Here is a 19,962-nt window from a genome sequence, read left to right on the forward strand (position 1 = left end):
TGGACTAGAAAAGGCACATCCATGGGGAAAAAACTGACCAAATCGAGTCCAAAGTTCGCCTGACACGCGACCGCACTCAGCTCGGGTTCTTAGCTTTCACGAATGCGCGCTGGAACGGGAAGATGTTAACATTCGGGGAAGCTGGATGAGGAGTATAGGGGAGCCCTGTACTGTCTTTGGCACTTTTTTTAAGAATTTAAAACTATTCCAGGGGCGCCTGGGTGGCTCGGTCGGCTGAGCGTCCCACTTCGGCTCAGGTCACGATCTCACGGTTCAGGAGTTCGAGCCCCGCACCGGGCCGTCTGCTCTCAGTGTGGAGCCTGCTTCGGATCCTCTGTCCCCCTCTCTGCCCCTCCCCTACTCACGCACATGCGCGCTCTCTCTCAAAAGTAAAAAAAAAAAAAAAAAAAAAAACATTAAAAAAAAAACTATTCCAACGTAACAAGTTGAGTCAAGCAAAAACAAGCCTGTCATTTTGCCTTAAAGACATTGCAATGTTTTATGTGTTTTTGTATTTATTTGTTTTGACATTGCAATGTTTTAAAGTTAGTCACCTAATAAGGAAAAAAGGATCGAATCTCTCTCCATCCCTCCCCCCCTGCCCGGGGCCTGGCTCATTCCACAGAGCTCTAGAAGGACCCTGTGGGTGGGTGTCCACTCACATCCACCAGTGCCTGGAAGTGCGGGCACTTAAAAATACAAATGATGTAGCCATTCAAAGTGAAAGTGAGAAGGACCACTTGAATTAAGAGGGGTTTTTTTTTGTTTGTTTTGTTTTCCCCCCTTTGTTTTCCCAGAATCTCCTGCTGGAAGCATAGTGTTTGCCAGGCCGGGACCAGTCTCAGCAGAAACCTCAGGCCTGTGATAGGTGGACTGTTCCCAAGCCTCATCCCGGAGACGCTGGAAGGGACTAAAATTTGGTGAAGAAGAGGGTGTTTTGCCTTCACTGTTCCCTTCCCCCAGGGCTGGGGACCTGTTAGGATGCGAGCTGATATGGGTCAAGGAAGCAGTCTTTGTTTTCCTTGAATGGCTGATCTGGGTCAAGAAAAGCGTTCTAGTAACTGATAAGAGAGATCAGCTGTATTTACCACCTCTCCCGGTTCAACTTTGAACAAGAGAGACCAACAAAATTCCCAGGGTGAAGTCCAACCTCTGGGCCATGATGGGTTGGTGGTCCAGAGTGTTCCATTTGTCCTGGGAGCATTAGAAAGATCCCAACAATTCCAAGGTAGATAACCATCCCCCGTCCCGGGGTGGGGGTGGTGGTGGTGGTGGTAACAAGTCTGGACCCCGGGAGGAGTAGGGCAACCTAAAAGATTTTGGCACATGCCTTGAAATCCAAAATCAGACATCCACCACCCACTTACCAGCCCATACTCACATACCCGCGCTGGGCCTCACAGAATACAGACCAAATGTTCTAGAGTTTCGGATTGAAACAAAGCCCCAGGTAGCTGTGAAAGCCTGGGTCCACCACAACCCGTTTTGCCTCCCTGAAAATGATGAGAATTGCCCAGCTTCTGCCCGCTTAAAGGTATCACTTTAATTGTCTCTTATTATCAGTGTTACCATTTTCCTCCTGCAGAAGCCCGAGCTGGCAAACAGACTTGGGGAGCCCGGTTCTCCCAGGCTCAGCCAAATCACGGTGGCGGGGGGGGGGGGGGGGGGCTGCCTTTTCCCTCCTGAGCTGCCTTTTGAAGCCCCAGGATATGACTTCACTTGGACGGGGTCAGTCATGGCTGGTGGCGGCCAGATGCTTGCAGCAAGTGAGCAAAAGGGCTCAAACGTGAAGAGCGACGAAGGCAGGGTTTGCGCGCCGCCCGAGTCCTGCAGACTGGTTCTACAGTCTGCCCCAAACTAGGTCCCCGCTCGCGCTCACTGCTGCCTTCGGGCTGGCTCTAGCAGAGGAAAAGCCCCACCGTGGCACGCACTCTGCTATTTTTATTTCACAGCCAAGGACGAAAGCTTTCATTTGCAGACACAGACTGAGTCACCCCTGCAGCCCGGATTAGCACGCAGGAGTCTAAGCTTGCAATCTGGAGGGGAAGGAGCTCTCAACACGATTTAGGCCACCCCCACCCTTGGTTACTCCCAACTCCCCAGGTTTCAGGCACATGTTCTCTTTCAGCTCTGTCCAGCGAGCTGGGCTATCAGTTAGAAATCAATCTTTCCCATGTCTAATACTCCATGAGAGAACTTTGGAGGGTTTGTTTCGAAACCGTTCCCCCAACTTTCTAAGTCCAGGAGAAAAATCAACGTTACTTTCAATTCTTATTCATCTGATTCTCTAGCTAGATCCCTTCATTCACCGCTGTATGTTATCACGTTATGTTTCTTTCTCCCAGGGTCTGACTTCCCTTGAACCCTTTCCCCCAAATCCGTACATCGTGTTTTCTTTAGGTACCTGTGCGCAACTGATGATGGTTTAGGTTTTTTTGTTTTGTTTTGCTTTTTGAGAGAGAGAGAGAGAGAGAGAGAGAGAGAATGCAAGTGAGGGAAGTGCAAAGAGAGGGGGAAACAGAATCCCAGCAGAGGCTGACACGGGGCTCGATCCCACGAACCGCGAGATCACGACCTGAGCCGAAATCAAGAGTCGACACTTAACTGACTGAGCTTCCCAGATGCCCCTGATGATGTTTTTTTAAAAATGTGTCGTATGCATCATATCCCCTATCCTTATTTATCATTCTCTGAGAAACAGATGTCCTCCAGGAGGTCCAGCATTTAAACAGGAAAACTAACCCCCCTCCCCCTTAAAAAAAAAAAAATTCCAAAGAAAGCTTGGAAAGACACAGGCAAATAAGTAACAAGTCCTTTCAAAACTCCAGTTACAAATACTCTAAGCCTACAAGATGTTTTCCTTGATAAACTCTCCCTTTTTATAAAATGCTAAAAAAAATTAAAAGTCAGAAGAATAGCTTGAGTAGACTGGTGACAATGATGGAACTTCAGGAATGGCCAAAAAAGGAAAAATTCCAGTGTAATAGTGTCATATGTTTTTCCTCATTAGTCCTTTCCTATTTAAATGCGTAACATTTCTATCTTTTTTTTCACACTCCCGAGCAACATTTCAGACCTCTCTCACTCCCTGATTCATTTGCATATTTTATCTAAGAGCTGGTTCCACAAAATCCTATGAGAAATCATGTAGATAATCATTTGCCCGGAGCACATTTGTCGGTCAGGCCCCCCACGTGAGTTTAAAAGTTGCAAACGTGTTATTTGCAGGCAGTGTGCTCAGAACCCTCAGTAACAGGGATCTCTGCTTGGTAGGAGGCTGTGGGAAGCCGTGGTGATGCCCCATTGTCCATTCTTGTCACACGGCCCAACTCGAGTGTTACCCCGCCCACGGAGGGAGCCGTTTGCGAGATGCTATTGTGTGTGGCCTTAAGTCCCAACAGTTGTCTTTCTTAGCACTGTTTTTGTTTTCCAAGCCTTGAGACCCAGAGCGAACTGCTCTGCCTTCAAAGGCTCCGTGAAAACGTCCGTCCCAGAAATCACCCCGATACACGCAGGTGCGGCAGCATTAGAAGTAGGTGGGTTGGCCAAGGGCCTCTGAGGCCATACTTGCCTCCATGTTCTATTTCTCTTTGCTCAACGTGCCTCTCACATAGTGTGATGAGTTCTCTTCCTTCTGCTGCTTGTTCTTTTTTTTCTTCTCCTTCTCCTTCCCCTTGTTTGGCTTTGAGTAGGGCTGTGTTTTTGTTCCAGAAGAGAATCACCAGTAGAAAGAGGTTGTGCGTTGCTCAGCCGATCTCCGGGCCTCTCGTTGTAGGATTCTTCTGCCCACGCACTGTTTCATACGCGAAAGCGTTGAAATTCAAAACTCCCTAAGTCAGAAGTGAAACTAGGTGGGTTTCAGGTCTCCTTTGCCACTTGCCTTTCTTTAAAAACCGGGGAGCCCCGTAGGGAGATGTGCGTGCGTGCCAGGGATGGGGAGTGAGGACCCGTAATGACACAGCTCACCTATCCCTCACGGACCTTTAGAGATGGAAAGGACCAGAAAGAGGCCTGGAAAGAACCGGATCTGTTTGGCCTGTTACTCCCCACCAACACCAGAGAACCACTCGGGTTAAAAAACCAAAACCAAAAACAACCTGGAGCTAATGGCAGGTCCCCGCACATTATTTAACGTGAAAAAGTATCTCCACTTGTGTTTTGGAGAAGGCCACGTGCCAGGATCTAGGCCCACAAAGAATTCTTATTATGTGGAGAGACACATGTGATTCCCGGCCAATGCTAGGCAACCACAGTTAAGGGGAGTTACATCCAACGTCCGTCCAGCAGCTCGGAGAGGTGAAGCAGCGGTGAGGTTTGGCAGGTGAGTTAGCTGGGAGACCCTTGCGGTAGGGGGTAAGGTTCCGGGGTCATTGCCGAGTAGCTGAAGAAGCCCCTCACAACCGGCCCCTGAGGAAGGTGGCAATGACTCTACCGGGTGGACGTTTGTTCGATGCCAAGATTTTCAAAACTAGTTAATACCAGCCACGTGTTAAGAGCAAAGCAATAATCAGAAAAGAATCCAAAGGGTGGCTTCTGAGGGCCGCCCAGGGCGGGGGGGGGGGGGGCGGAGTCGGTTAAGCGTCCGACTCTTGATTTGGGCTCGGGTCATGATCTCCCGGTTTGTGGGTTCGAGCCCCGCGTCGGGCTCCGTGCTGACAGCGCAAAGCCTGCTTGGGATTTTCTCTCTCTGTCTGCCCCTCCCCCACGCGTTCGTTTTTTTTTTTTCTCTCTCTCTCTCAAAATAATTAAAGAAACATTTAAAAAAAAAAAACCAAAAAGATCACTTCCGTGCTAAGAATTCATGGAGTCCTTTTGACCATTTTTAGAATAGCTTGTTGACAAGCTGATCGTCAAGGCTGATGAAAAGACAGCAGAAAACCAACAATCTGCAAGCAAGATGAAAGTACGCGTAGAAAAGGTGGTTAACGGGGCCGCTTTTTCTTCACTTGACTATTGCAGCAGCCAGTGGGGCGGGCCCAGACCCTTGATCCCGTCCAGTCAAGCGGCCCTGATGTCCCTTTCTGGAGGGAATGGGCCTTCGGAAACTTTACGCTCAACAGGAAACGGAAAGACCCTGCAGTGGTGAGAAAAGAAAGCAAAAGGTCTTCAAAGGACCAAGCCTGCAAAGACGGGAAGCCGTGGCCTTACGCATACTTGGTCAGATCCTTTCTAGGTGGAGGTCAGAGGCCCTGCTTTTTATAGTGAAATGCCAAACAAGGTGCGGAGCCCCAGATCTGTTGGAAAGGTCGGCGCAGTGCCTCTCCCTAAGGCAAAAGGGGCTCAAGAGAATGAACCAGCAGCGTGCACACAACGAGTTTCTGAAGCCGCGCGAGGCGGCCGGCGCCGAGACAGAGAAGAAGGTGGCCTAGTCCCCATCCTCCAACACTGGACGCTGAGAAGTGGTTAGGAAAGGAGGCAAAGAAGCAGGCGGATGGCTCTGCTGACTTGATAAACGGGGGTTAGTTAGGACGTGTGAATAAAGCGAGGGTCGCAGGAAGAATCATCAGAACCTCTGAAAAGAGCGGTTTCCCACCCCAAAGAAAGAAAATCTGATTTTTTTTTTTTTTTACTGTACTAAATAATTTCTTCATATACTGCATGCATACGCAGCGTTTCCCAGTTCTGGGATGAGCAAAACGTTGTCACATTCATCCCAGAGACCAGGGAGAAGTCCAGTTTGATTAAATGAACCCTCACATTTTAGGAGGTTCTTTGAAATGTGTAGCTATAACGGGCCCTAGAAATGCAAATAGCTGACAGGAAGTAAGGGAGGACCCAGCTACCAGGCCGCTATGGTAGCTGAAGGCAGATTTTCTCAATAAATCCCCCGACACAGGGGAAAACCCTGAAGACTTCAGAGATGTCCAATCGACACTTCTCCTGAATGTAATCCCAGACGTCAGGCAGTGCTACTGACCCAGCAAGTCTGACATGATCCTGCCCAGAAGAAGAAGCAGCCGGGAGGGTCAGACGGAGTAGAAGAACAGAAAGAGAGGTGGGCCGAGGCTTCTGGCGGTCAACAAACCCTAACGCTAACCATTTCCGGTTGCCTGGGACACAGGGGTAAATAAAACGCAGCCTCCGTCACCCTCAGCGCTCACATGTGGCTGAAATGTTTAAAATCTCTGAGGTCGTGTCATTAGGAAAAAAAAAAAAAAAGGAAAACACAACATTCACAATCAGGGAAAGTTAATCCCCAAGCCCCCAGCTTGATGAAGATTTAAGTGCCAGATATTTAAAAATCACTCCACTGTATGGGGTCTTAAAAAAAAAAAAAAATCACACGACGGTACTAGTACAGAGAGAAGTTGAACATAAATTTGTGTATTTAACCTCCTAGTCTACGAAAGAGCTAGAACACATGGATGAAATCGCTGATCGCTGGAGGCTTGACGTTCATGAGCAGTCTGTCTGGGAATGATTGGGTTACCCTCCGGGGTTCTTGATTTCTCTTTCCGTGGTGTCTCTGCCCGGCTCGCTGCTATAAAGGTCAGGAGGAGGAAACACTACCGCGTGGCCCCAACCCTTTTTCGTTCTCGGGAAATGGCTGCGCCGGGCTCCTGGGCTGAGCTCATGCTTCTAGAATGTCGTGGCGGCAGCAACCGCGCCGCAGTTCAGAGGGCACGTTCGGTGTCATTTTTTGCGGTGCGTTTTCACGTCGTAGCCAAAGGACCGGCAGCCAAACACTGCTTGCCTGCTCTCTTCAACCCTTTCTTAGCAAGTCCTTAGAAGAACGTACAGGCGCACGTTGCTGCTCTGCCTGGAAAAACAGCAGCCCAGAAGGGCACAACAGCTTTCACTTCCTGTTGACCTCTGTCGAGCAGAGCAGAGCAATCGGAAAGTGCTGTGGCTGCGGAGCAGAGGGTCACTTGCTGGCCGCCTTTGTCAAGAGAGACCCTACTGCGTGACACATCTTCAAATGGTAGAGAGGGCCACCGTTGACTACGCCACTCGTGGGAACAAACACTTAAGTAACGGTGGGGCTCTGATGTAGCATCCTTTCCCGAAAACTCCAGGGACTATCATAGCCATAGAGATGGTGCGGCGTTGGTTAAAACATACCCCTCTCTGGAAGGTATCCAAAGGCGCTCTAAGGAGTCCCCCCCTACCCCACCCCCACCCCATAGACCAGCTGTTTAAGTGGCTTCCAACAGTTCAGAAATAGAAGGCTAAAACTGGGCCAGCACCCACGTGGATTCTTCTCGGCAACAACGCTGTAGGTGGGGCAAATGATACACGTATTAGGTCGGTTGTTCCTTTAAGAAGAATGCCACGGATGTTTAGAAGGAAAAAGAGGCCCTCAGAAAATAGTAGTCTGTCCAGTTTTGCCACTGAGGACTACGAAGAAAACGAGAGGCGTTGAACGGGGAGAAACAGAAGAGCAGGCGCTGAGAGAGCACACGCAAGAATCGTGCAGGTGAAACCCAACACAGTTCAGACGTGAAAACAGCCTGTGACCGGTTGCTCACAATGATGCCTTCCTGAGAGCAGTTGGACTGCTTGTTTTTCCTCCAGTCGACGCGAACCGATCGATAGGTCACAGAGCTGCTTCGGATCCTCGGTCTGCCTCTCGGTCTGCCTCTCTCCCTGCCTCTTTCTCCACTTGATCTTAGCCAAAAGGCCGAGAAGCGATCTCCCTGCCTCTTTCTCTCTCTCTGTCTCTAAAATAAATATTAAGGGGCGCCTGGGTGGCTCAGTCGGTTAAGCGTCCGACTTCAGCTCAGGTCACGATCTCGCGGTCCGTGAGTTCGAGCCCCGCGTCGGGCTCTGGGCTGACGGCTCAGAGCCTGGAGCCTGTTTCAGATTCTGTGTCTCCCTCTCTCTCTGCCCCTCCCCCACTCACTCACACGCGCTCTCTCTCTCTCTCTCCCTCCCTCAAAAATAAACAGGCATTAAAAAAATAATAATTTTGGCATCAGCCCAAAGTGGTAGGTGCTAGGATGCTAAAATGTTGCTAGAATGATCTACAGTGTACTGGTAAAAGCACTGAGACAGAGAGAGTTAAGTTACTTGTACAGCGAGTAAGTGAGAGCCAGGATTCCAAGATGGCCCCCTGTGGCTCCCGGAGCCATGCTTTTCCTGCCCACAGTGGGGCGGCCAAAGTCCCAAGATGGCACCTGTGATCTCAGCCCCGTGGTGTCGTACCATGATGAGGTCATGTTATGTGAAAGGGTGATGGAGGTCACTCTCTTGATGACGTTACATCATATGGCAAGGTGAAAGGGATTTTGCATGTGTAATTCATGTCCCAAATCAGTTGACTTTAAGTAATCAAAAGGGAAATTATCCTAGGGGGCGGCCTGACTTCATCAGGCATCCTTCGAAAGAGGTGCTAGGCCTTCTCTGAATCCTGGAGACTGGATCCTGATAACCTTGCAGAAGCAGGCGGCCACGGGTTCTACAGCTTGCAGACAAAGAATTCTGTCAACAACTACTTGAGTTTGGAAGGGGTCCAAGCTTCCAGGTGAGGACACGGCCCCGGTCAACACCCTGATCGCAGCCTTGTGAGACCCTGACCCCGGGATCTGGCTAAGCCGTTCCCAGAGTGCTGAGGGAAGAAATCTGTGACGTAAAAGACGTGCTGCTTTAAGTCACTAAATTTGTGGTGATTTGTTACGCGACAATAGAAAATTAGGCCGAGTGTACAAACTCCTCGATAACACAAATAAGCCTCTCAATAAAACGTTCAAGCGCACAAATATATAAAAATAACACATATTTATAAATGACATTCAAGAACTACTACGCCAAGAGATGACCCCCGAGTAAAACACTCTAGACACACATACACACCCCAACTGGAAAAAATGATGGATAGCTATTGTTTTGTTTTGAGGTTTATTTATCTTGAGGGAGAGAGAGAAAGAGAGAAGACGAGCAGGAGAGGGGCAGAGAGAGAGAATCCCAAGCAGGCTCCGCACCGTCGGTGCAAAGCCCGACGTGGGGCTCGAACTCTTGAGCCGTGAGATCATGACCTGAGCTGAAATCAAGAGTCGGATGGATGCTCTGCCCACTGAGCCCCCCCAGGCGCCCAGGATAGCCACTGTTCTTAGTCATGCCCCTCCTCCACCACTGCTGTAGAGGTTCTAACAAGTATTGAAACTCTAAGCATAGCTATCCCCTTTCAAATGGACTAAAATATGTCCAAAATAAAAGGAATACACAAGCTTTTTAAGAACCTGACTGTAGCACTTCTAGGGGGGCCATGTATGAGAGGACACATACTCAGCCTTTTCATGGCACCGCCCCCGCCAAAGTAGGTCTGCTTTGAGACCCTAGACATCCAAAGGTCACCCTCATCACTGCCTACTCCGACCAGACTCAAAGCTGGGTGTTTCTCACCCAACAGCCAGTCAGCAAGGGTTAGAGATCGCCGAGGGCTGTATGGCTCGGCTTTTAGGAAGGGAAGCATGCGGTCCAGAAGGGGCACACGTTGGCAATATTATTTTCTCAAATGCTTTCGATCTTTGGGCTTTGTTCTTCAAACTTGCCCATCATGCAAAGTTCCGGTCTTCAAGTTTTGTTTTTTAATCACCAGATTTTTAGCTTCCCGGCTTATACAAGATGCTTCATCAGAAATTAACTCACACGAGACATTTCACTTACGCCCCGAGCCGGTTCGTTCATTGTGGCGAATTTTCTGTGCCTACACATTTTATGCTGTGCCTCAGTTCTCCTTCTGAAGAGAGCCTTACCTTTACCAGGGAGCAGCACACTTTTTCTGAAATGGGCCACCCAGTAAATATTTTTCTGTCTTGCGGGCCAGGTAGTCTCGGTCACAGCTACCCAGGCTGCCACTGAACGTGGAAGCAGCCACGGACAAGCCACAAATGAATGAGTGCGGCCATCAAACCTTATTTACAGACACCGAAATTTGGGTTTTCTAGAATCTGTGCATGCCAAGACATAGTATTTCTTCTTTTGACCTACTTTCCAGCCATTTACAAATGTAAATACCAACCTAGCTCTCGGACTGTAGAAACACAGGCAGCTGGCCATACGTGGCCCTCGGGCCAGAGTGTGCGGGCTCCCCGTTTGTAGAGAGATATTATCAGGGTTAGTGTATTAATCATTATAAAGATTTTTTTCTCTTTTTGGAATGAAAATATGGATGAAAAATAGCAATATATAAATAAATATATACATACATATATATATACGTATACACACACACACACACATATATATATAGACATATATTAAATTGGGACACATGTCCTTACAGGGGTCAGGTTCACAAATCATGCCAGATCGTCACAGAGGACACCGATTTTACTTCTGCTAACAGAACCGGTCCTGGGGGTGCCTGGGTGGCTTAGTTGGTCGGGCATCTGACTCTCTGTTTCGGCTCAGGTCATGGTCTCGCGGTTCATAGGTTTGAGCCCTGCATCGGGCTCCGTGCTGACAGCACAGGGCCTGCTTGGGATTCTCTCTCTCTGTCTCTCTGCCCCTCCCACGCTCTCTCTCAGAAATGAATAAACTTAAAAAAATTTACAAACTTTTTAAAAAGATTTTAAAAAAAGGGGGGGAGGGGAACTGGTCCTGTACATGCATTTCACTCTACACAATAAACTCACAAACCTGGGATGGACCGTGTGGTTCCTACGATTGAAGGCCCAAACACTAGGTTAATATTACCAGAGTCCTTTACACTATTTAACATACACATATCAGTATTATGAAAAAACCACCCTGTGATGGCAGAATCCTTAGATATGATTGGTGGCCGTCAGCCAAGATAATCAAACCAGAAGGGACTCAGCCATATCCAGGTTCTGGGGAATTAAGATAATCACGGGCAAACTCAAATGTCCATTTCGTCGTCCGTCACTCTGAACACAAAACACACAGTTTTAGTCTCAGACACATCATGCTGGGCATTATGTTATACAATAAACAAGTATAGGGGGGTACCTGGGTGGCTCAGTCAGTTGAGCCACTGACTTTAGCTCAGGTCACGATCTCACAGTTGGTGGGTTCGAGTCCCATGTCAGGCTTTGCATTGACATTACAGAGTCCACTTCAGATTCTCCGTCTCCCTCTCTCTCTCTGCCCCTCCCCAGCTCATGTGCACACACTCACTCTCTCTCTCTCTCTAAAATAAACATTAAAAAAAATTTAAAAAGTAAAAAAAAAGAAAAAATAACACCCAAGTATAACTATAAAATACAAAAGACTGGATTACAGTGTTTGCATATCCTTAGGAAAGGAATCTCATGAACTAAGCGGAAACACGGCAAATGGCAGTGCCTTACTCAGAGTCCCCATTCATAGGACCCGAATGACCATATCCATAATTTTGCCTTTTACAAGCCTCAAAAGGGGAAGGAAAGGAAGGCAGGAAGGAGGGAAGGAGGGAGGAAGAAAAAGTAGGAATTATTTTTCTAGAACCAGAGAGAAAAATGGTTTTTCATGGTTTTGTGCTGTCCTGTCGGGCTATTCAGAGTTTTAGTTTTGCCTGACCGCACCATTTTTATGCGATTGTGTCCGCCAAAGCGTAATGTGTTGACGGATAATGAAAAATCAGGGGTATCCACTTGGGTGGTCTGGCGAGACTTCGGTTTGAAGTAAATTTAAACTCTCTGGAGATATCTACCATGAGGAATGTGCTTTTTAAAGCTCATTGTTTGTTTTAATCCAATGGAAAAAAAAAAGAGAGAGAGAGAGAGAGATAAAAACGGAGGAGTAAGATCTATAAAGACAAAGTGCAAATATTAAGACTGGCAAATGGAAAAAAATAGTCAGGGAATGGCCTGAAGGCCAAGTTCAACTTTCAGACTGTGCTGGCAAAATTTTCACTGACGTGAAAGATTAAGGTCCACCTGAGCATAGCACCTTTGTTTAGCTCGGTAAGTCTTCATGAAAAATCTGTTAGTATTTGTCCTTGTTACGTTTTCAGCTATTTAATTTTCCATGATCTTAAAGTGACACATCGCTATACACACACATACACACATTTGGAAAATATCGACAAGTAGGCAGGAGAATATATACACCACGAATAACCAAGCCTACCACTCAAAGATAACTCATACCTTCTCTTCTTAAGGAGAGGTTGTGGTAGGAGGTATTATTTTCATTATTACAATAAAAACCCCAACTTTTTGAACCGAACGAGTCAAATAATGTTGATAACCCAACATCTAACTGTAGGGCGATGGAAACTCTCATCTAGAAAGGCCGTGACATGACAGAGACCACCCAGACTCTCACATATCCAATCAGGCTAAGAGATCAGTCTAACTCGGTAGGCTAGCCCAGAAAGGGCAAAGTATTTCAGGCAATAACGCTTGGTAAGAACCAAAATCTGGCCTCAGCCCTGGAAGAGCTGTGATTTACAAAATACCAGCTTCCTTACAAAATGAGACCTTGATGCTGAAAAGAATTAGTGTTCCTTAAGTTTCGTAGCTCTCTAATTACAGAGAGGATTTTTAGACTCACCCCCCAGAGGTTTTAATATTGTTACCTTAATTTATAGCTGTTCTTTAATTTTAATAGTCAAATGAAAGTTTTAATTATAATCAAGCAGGTCTTCCTATGGAAAGACAGCACCGTTGGCTCGCCTTCTAGAGAACATGTGTGTTTCGTTATTTTCTGGGGCCCAGGGGAACCACAGCATTTACCCACCCTGATTGAGTCTACATTTGCACAAGACCTCGCTAGACAGAACTGGAAGAGGGATGATGGCTGTGGCATTAAACAGAATCAGCGAGCCCACGGGAAACCTCATAGTCTTGATTTTAGCCGCTTTATTCCCTAAACGGCCTGCCGTGAACTATTACAAATGGAAGGGAGGTCTTTACTATGTTAACGGTGGAGGGGCACGTGCCTGGCTCAGTCAGAAGGGCATGACTTGATCTCGGGGTGGTGGGTTCGAGCCCCTCATTGGGTGTAGAGATTACTTACATAAATAAACTCAAAAAGAGAAGAGATACACCCCGGGCATCTCGGTATAGAAGGAAAACAAACAAACAAACAAACAAACAAACAAACAAAAAAGCCCAGTTGGTCTGTGCAAGAACAAGGTATGAGAAATATTGAATTATGAAAATAAATCTATGTTGAATACTCAGTACCCAACTAGAAGATGCTCTTTTGGGGTTTTGTCTTCTCTCTTTAAAGAGACGTTACGTTGGAATAATTTTCCATTTACGGAAAAGTTGCAAAAAAGAGGGCAAAGTTCCCGTTTATCCCGCACCCGACTTTTCCCATTGTTAACCTCTTACAACAGCACGGTACACTCATCACAACTGAGAAACCAACAACAGTACGTTGCTGTGAACTGAACGCAAGGCTTCATTCACACTTCACGTGTTTTTCTATTAAACCTCCTCTTTCGGTCCTAGGGGCGGTTGCCACCCAGGACACCACCCTGCATTTAATCACCACATCTCCCTAGTCTCCTCTGGGCTGTGATGGTTTCCGTACCTCTCCCCGTTTTGCATGACCTTGACCATTTTCAATAGTGCCGGTCCTGAATTTTGTACAGTGGCCCTCAACGTGGATTGGCCTGATGGTTTTCTCATCAGACTGGGGCCATGCGTTTTGGGGAAGACGCCAAGCTCCCCTCCTATGGGGACAACCTAAGGGAAGGTACCTGAAATCCACTGGACATCGCAGGTGGTGTTACCCTTCATCGCTTACTGAAGGTGCTGTCTGCCAAGTTTCTTCGCTACAAAGTCACCGTTTCCCCCTTTCCTTGTTCATACAACTGGTCTTTGCGAGTGAGTCACAAACTCTTACCCGGTGGGGCAGGGGGAGGAAATAGCCTCTCCCGGGAGGATCTATATATGGAATTTGGAATTATTCTGTAAGGAAGAACCATATTTCTGCCTTTGCCCCCACGATGTGATCTTTTAATGCCCAAAGCATGATGACCAGGCAAATTTTCATTCAGAGAACGCTTCTCTTGAAGGTCAGTAGTTCATTAGAGAGCCATGCTCATGAAAGTCATTTCTTGCCAGATACTGAACTCTATGTTCTTTGAGGAAAATCTCACCTAGCCACCTACGTGCAATCAGACATTTCACTGTCCAATCACCGGCGGACCTGAGGTAGGCTAAGCAATGAAAGAGTCTCTCACAAAGAAGTAAAGAGGCTGGAAAGGAGAAGAGAGGGGTGAGGCCAGATGAGGCGTCTACCTGCTGTTATAATCGGTAATTACCTGCCAAGAGACATTATGTGCACTCGACAGGAGAGGCGGCGCCCCCAGGGCAGAAGCTGTACAGGTCAACTCACCTAGAGGCAGGTTTTTCCCTGGTTGTTAGTCCGCTAATCAAGGGTCATTATGCTTTATGTGTTTGAGTTCTTAGTCTTGGACTTGTAACAAAAAGTTTTATTCGGGCAGCAATCTACCAGGAGGGACAAACTTTTACCTGAAACGATCAGGAGGCTTAAATGGTAATGATTAAGCACATACATCCACAAATGCACAACTTCAGCTTTGTTCACTGGGCCCTTTCATTGACGGCGACAACATTTTCCCATCTAGGACATTTAGGTCAATTTCATCGTTCTGTTGTCTAGATCCTTCTCCCCCTCGTTGTGTTGTGGGGTGTGTGTGTGTGTGTGTGTGTGTGTGTGTGTGTGTTCTTTCTGGGGATTTTACAGATGCCTGGTCAGATTTTTCAGCAAGCCTTTGCTACCCTGAGGGTCTCTCTGCAAACACGGTTTCATTTTACCCCTTTTACCCCGTGGAAGACATAGGTCCTGTGTATGATTGTGTCTGTCGGACGGACTCCCTTTCCCTGCGGCTGTATTCACATCATACCTCGAACCCTCCCGCCCCTTGCCTTTGAACTTCCTGACTTTGGGCACCGGGAGTAAGAGTCATCCCATGTGTGGGAAGTGGTTCTAGAGTTCTCTTTTAAACCAGTATATGCCAGGGTTGGAGGAAACCCGGTCACCTGGTGAGGGAGAGTCTGGTGTCTTGGCCGAATCCTACCCAGAGAACCATCTTGCTAAAAACAAATCAGTCTCTGGCAGGATGCCTGGTTGTTTCCTTTTAAAGCATCCCTATGTGGCCCATGTTACGGGATCAATGGAGTCACTACACTTAATGCGTATAGTCAGCAACGTGATGATTGTGCATAGTACGTTTTGGATCCAGTTGCCAAGAGGCAGGTAATACAGGCCACGTGTTGAGCCACACCGTTCAGTAAACATCAGCAAAATCCAGACTGTGGGAAAGTTTACAGGTCAAATACCCCAAGTACGTCAACAGAAAAACCTTAAGGAAGGGCTAGAGGGGCGAGCCGTAGATGACAAGACAAAAGTTTCAAAAAATGAGTAAGACTCAACTTGTTTTTAGTAAGAATATAGCACCTAGGGATGCACACCTAGATGAGAAAACCATAAGGAAGCAAAAGGAAATTATCAGTATAAAAGTAGGGAAGTGATTAATGCGGGGGTGTGGAGACTAGAATGGGGCCCATGTGGGGCTCCTGGGGCAGGTGGCAAAGTTCTATTACTTGCCCTGGGTGATGGTTACGAGAATTGGATGCTTGCCTTACGATAACGCATTAAGCGACGCATTATTTTTGGCAGTTTACTTTTTTGTTTTACAGTGAAAAGGTTACCATGTTTTTAATGAGTTAGCCAATAATTAAAACCTTTAAGACTGCATATTTAAATCTATTTCTGCCTCCTCTCAGGAAATCAGATTTGGCAACTCTGGGTCCATGTTTCCTTATGGTAAACGGCTGGAGGCAAGAAAGGGCTGCCTCCCCTCTTGACAGAGCTTGGCCTCTCCGGTCGTTTACATGACCTGCCGGGCACCTGTAGACACATGAGCTTGTGACCCCAGAGGTGGAGAACACTTGCTCTCCCCTCCACCTTTCATTGGCGGTGTTCCTAGATGTAGTACGTAAATTCTACAGAAAACAACTCAACTTACGTTTCTCGAGCACATACTCCACAGAGCTCCGTGCTAGGATCTGTTCTGTTCTTCCCAGCCCAGATAAGGGCCTCCAATCTGGTGAGGAAAACAGAGGTTTAGTTAATTCGGCACGGGCTCTAGGCCTTCACAGAAAGTACCAGCAGAATGTCGTAGTTGCGGGGGGGGGGGGGGGGGGGGAAGGGGGCAGAATTCATCTGCACGAGGATCTAGGGAGGCCTCTCGGAGACTGTGAAATGACTTGGGCCTTGGAAGATGACTGGGATGAAGAGAGAGCTTGACAGAAAGAAGCAAAATCCTGAACCTAGGGCCAGAGCCCGAGGTTCGTAGAGGAGGACATTTGGATTAGAACCCCCACGCTGGTAAGTAATGGATGGGAGCTAGGAGGAACAAGGGGCAATTGACTTGCCCTATGACTTGAACCACAGTAATGCCGTTGACCCACTTAGGAGGACAAGTTTCACAGACAGGATGACTTTAAACAACGGTCGTGTAGAGAGGTCTAGCCAGATGGAGTCCAAGGGAGACACAGAGTCACCGGGTTAGAGAAAATAACTAGAGTCTTGGGGAAATTAACAGTATAAGTTTATTTATTTATTTTGATGGGGGGAAGAGAGAGAGAGAGAGAGAGAGAGAAAGACAAAGAATCCGAAGCAGCCTCTGTGCCATCAGCACAGAGCCGGACACGGGGCTCGAACTCACAAAACCGTGCAATCGTGACCTGAGCCAAAAATCAAGAGTCAGGCACTTAACTAAGTCACCCAGATGTCCCAGAAACACTTTTAAAAGGTCAACAGCTACCTTCCTACTTCCCCCAAAACACAGAAGAAAATGTTTATTATTTCTAATTACATATTGGAGCCTCTGACTCTTTTGAGGATATGCCCCTACTGAAACCACAGACTTTTCCCTGGTTTCCATAACGAATACGTGGTCCGGGTGTCCTTAAAACGACTTCGGGGGTGAGTCATTGTTCAGGGACACAGCTGCCTCAGCACTGACCTCAAGACGCAAGATAGGAGAGGGCACAAGTTATAAGCAAACAGCAGCATTGGGGCGAAGACATTCTTTCCAGGTAGACAATGGAGGCAGGCCAGACATTCTTGAAGCTCTCCTGCCTTTTGTTCCTGCCCCCACCCCCACCCCCACCGGTATTGGGAAGGTGTTTGACCAGTAGAACAGGTGATGTTTGTTTAAGGTTTGTTGAAACAGGGGCACCTGACCGAAGTCAAACGCGCAAATCTGAAGTTCTTCGAGAAAGAGCAGAAGCTCTCTTCCGTGGAGGCCCGTGCCCTACTCTTCCAGCTGTGTTTGCTGTTCCTCTACAACGCAAACATCCCTTGTCCGTCGGGAACCCGCAAAGGATCGGCCCCTACCGGCCCTCAAGCCTTTGCTGTCCGCGCAGAACTAATAACGAGCACCTTCTCTGCCAGATCATGAATAATATGTTTAGTAGATCCAAGTGGAGATTAAAGATCTGATTTGAACGGAAGGTAAAGGACTTATCCATTCGGGTCTGTGCCCCTCTTTAAGATCACAGCCACACCAGGTGAGAAGGTTGGTGGCAGACAGGCCCTAAGCTGACTCTTAAAGACGAAATGACACCACAGGCCTGCCTGCATGAGCCATACCTTGAAAGGGCACGTGGACATACTCCTCAGAACACGGCACCTCTGTAATGTTGAGTCTAGTCGGGCAGAACAAGCCCGCAGGCCCACGTGTAGAAGCTGCTTTTATTTTCAACGTTGTTAGCATGGAAATTTTGAAATTGCATTCATTGGTTTATTCTAGAAGGTGGAACCCAAACATGAGAAGTCACATTAGAAGGAAAGATAGAGTTGGAAATTCACCTCCTTTGCTGACATCAGAGAAATAATCGATACAGGTAAGAATCATCAATAAATGCCAAAGCTATTTGGTGACAGCTTGATGAGCAGAAGACTTGAGACTTTTTTTAAGGAATTTTTTTTTAACGTTTATTTATTACTGAGAGACAAAGCATGAGCAGGGGAGGGGCAGAGAGAGAGGGGAGACACAGAACCTGAGGCAGGTTCCAGGCTCTGAGCTGTCAGCACAGAGCTTGACACGGGGCTCGAACTCACAAGCTGTGAGATCATGACCCGAGCCGAAGTCAGAGGCTTAACCGACTGAGCCACCCAGGCGCCCCTTGAGTCTTAAAGTGTGTCCCCGTAGGGGCTCCTGGGTGACTCAATCCGTTAAGCATCCGACTTCTGCTTGGGTCACGATCTGTCGGTTCGTGAGTTCGAGCCCCACGTCGGACTCTGTGCTGACAGCTCAGAGCCTGGAGCCTGCTTCGGATCCTGTGTTTCCTCTCTCTCTCTCTCTCTGCCCCTCCCCTGCTCATGCTGTCTCTCTTTCTCTCAAAAACAAATAAATATTTTTAAAAAACCCAAAACAAACAGGGTCTCCCCACAGGTTATTGATTAGTAACAAAGGGAAAAGGAAAAAGGTCGGTTTTACAGACCAGAAACCTGGTGCCAGCCATGTCGACAAGCAATCACAGTTACTGTCATTAAGTGGGACAAGTTGACATCATGTGCCTCCTATGAGGGGCATCGAGAAGGACACGACATCCTTCGAAGACATTCCTACCCAAAAGTATCTGATTCTAACCATGAGAAGACTTCAGGCAAACCCTAAGTGAGAGAAGTTCTACAAACCAGCTGGTCTGTATCCTTCGGAAATGTGAATGCCTCGAAAGACAAAGAACAGAAGGGTTGTTTCAGATTAAAGAGACAGGACAGCTAAACGCTGTGTGTGAGCCCGGACCGGATCCCCAGTGAGGAGGGGAAAAAGCTGCCATTAAAGACATTCATGTTCTATTTCACTGATGTGAAATTTCCTGACTTTGATCACCGTCCTACGGTTATGTAAGAGAGCGTCCTGATTAGAAAAGCGACCACCTACTGAGCACCTAGAATGTTCCAGGAGCACAGACTTCTCTCAACCCTCGCCGCGAGCCCGTGTGTGGGGACCATCCCCTCCCCTACTTTGCGGAGGAGAAAAGCACAGCTCAGAGAAGTAGTGAGGCGTCGGCAAGGTTGCACAGCTAACAGGGAGCCGGCCAGGGACAAGTGCCAAGTTCAGCGGCAACCGCATGGCATAGCGTGTCGCTGTGTTAGCCCGTGGGAGCCTGGATGGACGAATGGGAAACAGGCTCTCGGAGTGGATTCAGGATTCCCGACCGGGGTATGCAGCAAGGCACGGGGCGGAGAAGGTTTCGAACCAATGTGAAGGGACTGATTAGGAGGGGAAGCCGGCCTGAGAAAAGAAACCAAGCTGCGGGGAGGCAGGAGGTTGGGGAATGGGTGTCTTGATAAGCGTGACTCTGACTCACGCTCAAAAAGAAAACATTTGACATCACAGGCCGGTAAACACACACCGTCTCCCACACAAGGAACTGACACAGAAGTTTGATTCAACAACACCGACCCTTACCACGCAGGAGAGTCTGGTCGTTCCTGTTCTGTTTCTCGTTAGTCACTGGTGTTAGCTTGTTCGCTGTTTTTACATTTTTGTTTTGAATGCTGGCGAGCATCAGCTACGTTGACTTCCTGGGACCGCAAGGGGACGCGGCCTGTGGTTTGAAAGCCTCGCTCTGAGGTGTGGCCCAAGGGTGGCAGTGCCCGGCCGGGGGGTGGGGGGGGAGTTGGCTGTCCGGTGTGGTGCCACCCCCTCCAGCCTGCCTTGCTCAGCTCAGCCTCGGCCCCCTGCGCGGGGTTTGTTCACCTGGTCCCGAGACCTCACGCCCTCACTGCCCTCGAAGCTTAATGAGGCCCTGATTGGAAACCCCTGCGGCAGGGGGCTAAGTCACACCCGGGGTCGGTCAAGCCCAGGGTCTAAGAAATTCTGGATGTACGTAGCCGCAGCCGTCAGTATGCATAGGCGTCAGCTCGCAGGGCTGAGGGAGGAGGGAGAAAATAAAAACTACCTGTTTCAAAGGAATACGGCCAAGAGGGTGGCGTAGCCCAGAAGGCAGGTAGATGGGTCTTAATGTCTGAGTTAGAGTCGATTGGCCTCACCTCTTTTTAATCTGAAGAACGCAT

At 48.0% G+C, this 19,962-nt stretch overlaps 1 long non-coding RNA gene across 1 annotated transcript in view; it reads right to left on the reverse strand.

Annotated features, from left to right (window-relative positions):
* LOC128773860 (uncharacterized) overlaps positions 1–19,761 on the reverse strand; it is a 196,897-nt gene extending 177,136 nt beyond the window's left edge. Inside the window, exons 1-2 of the long non-coding RNA XR_008418329.1 lie at positions 19,355–19,761; positions 15,896–15,973 (exon numbers count right to left, since the gene is read on the reverse strand). This is a non-coding gene — a long non-coding RNA (uncharacterized LOC128773860). The remainder of the gene's footprint in view (positions 1–15,895; positions 15,974–19,354) is intronic.
* Positions 19,762–19,962: the final 201 nt, after the last annotated feature.

This window comes from Panthera pardus, unplaced genomic scaffold (assembly GCF_024362965.1).
Source record: "Panthera pardus isolate Hobbes unplaced genomic scaffold, ASM2436296v1 HiC_scaffold_27, whole genome shotgun sequence".
NCBI lineage: Eukaryota > Metazoa > Chordata > Mammalia > Carnivora > Felidae > Panthera > Panthera pardus.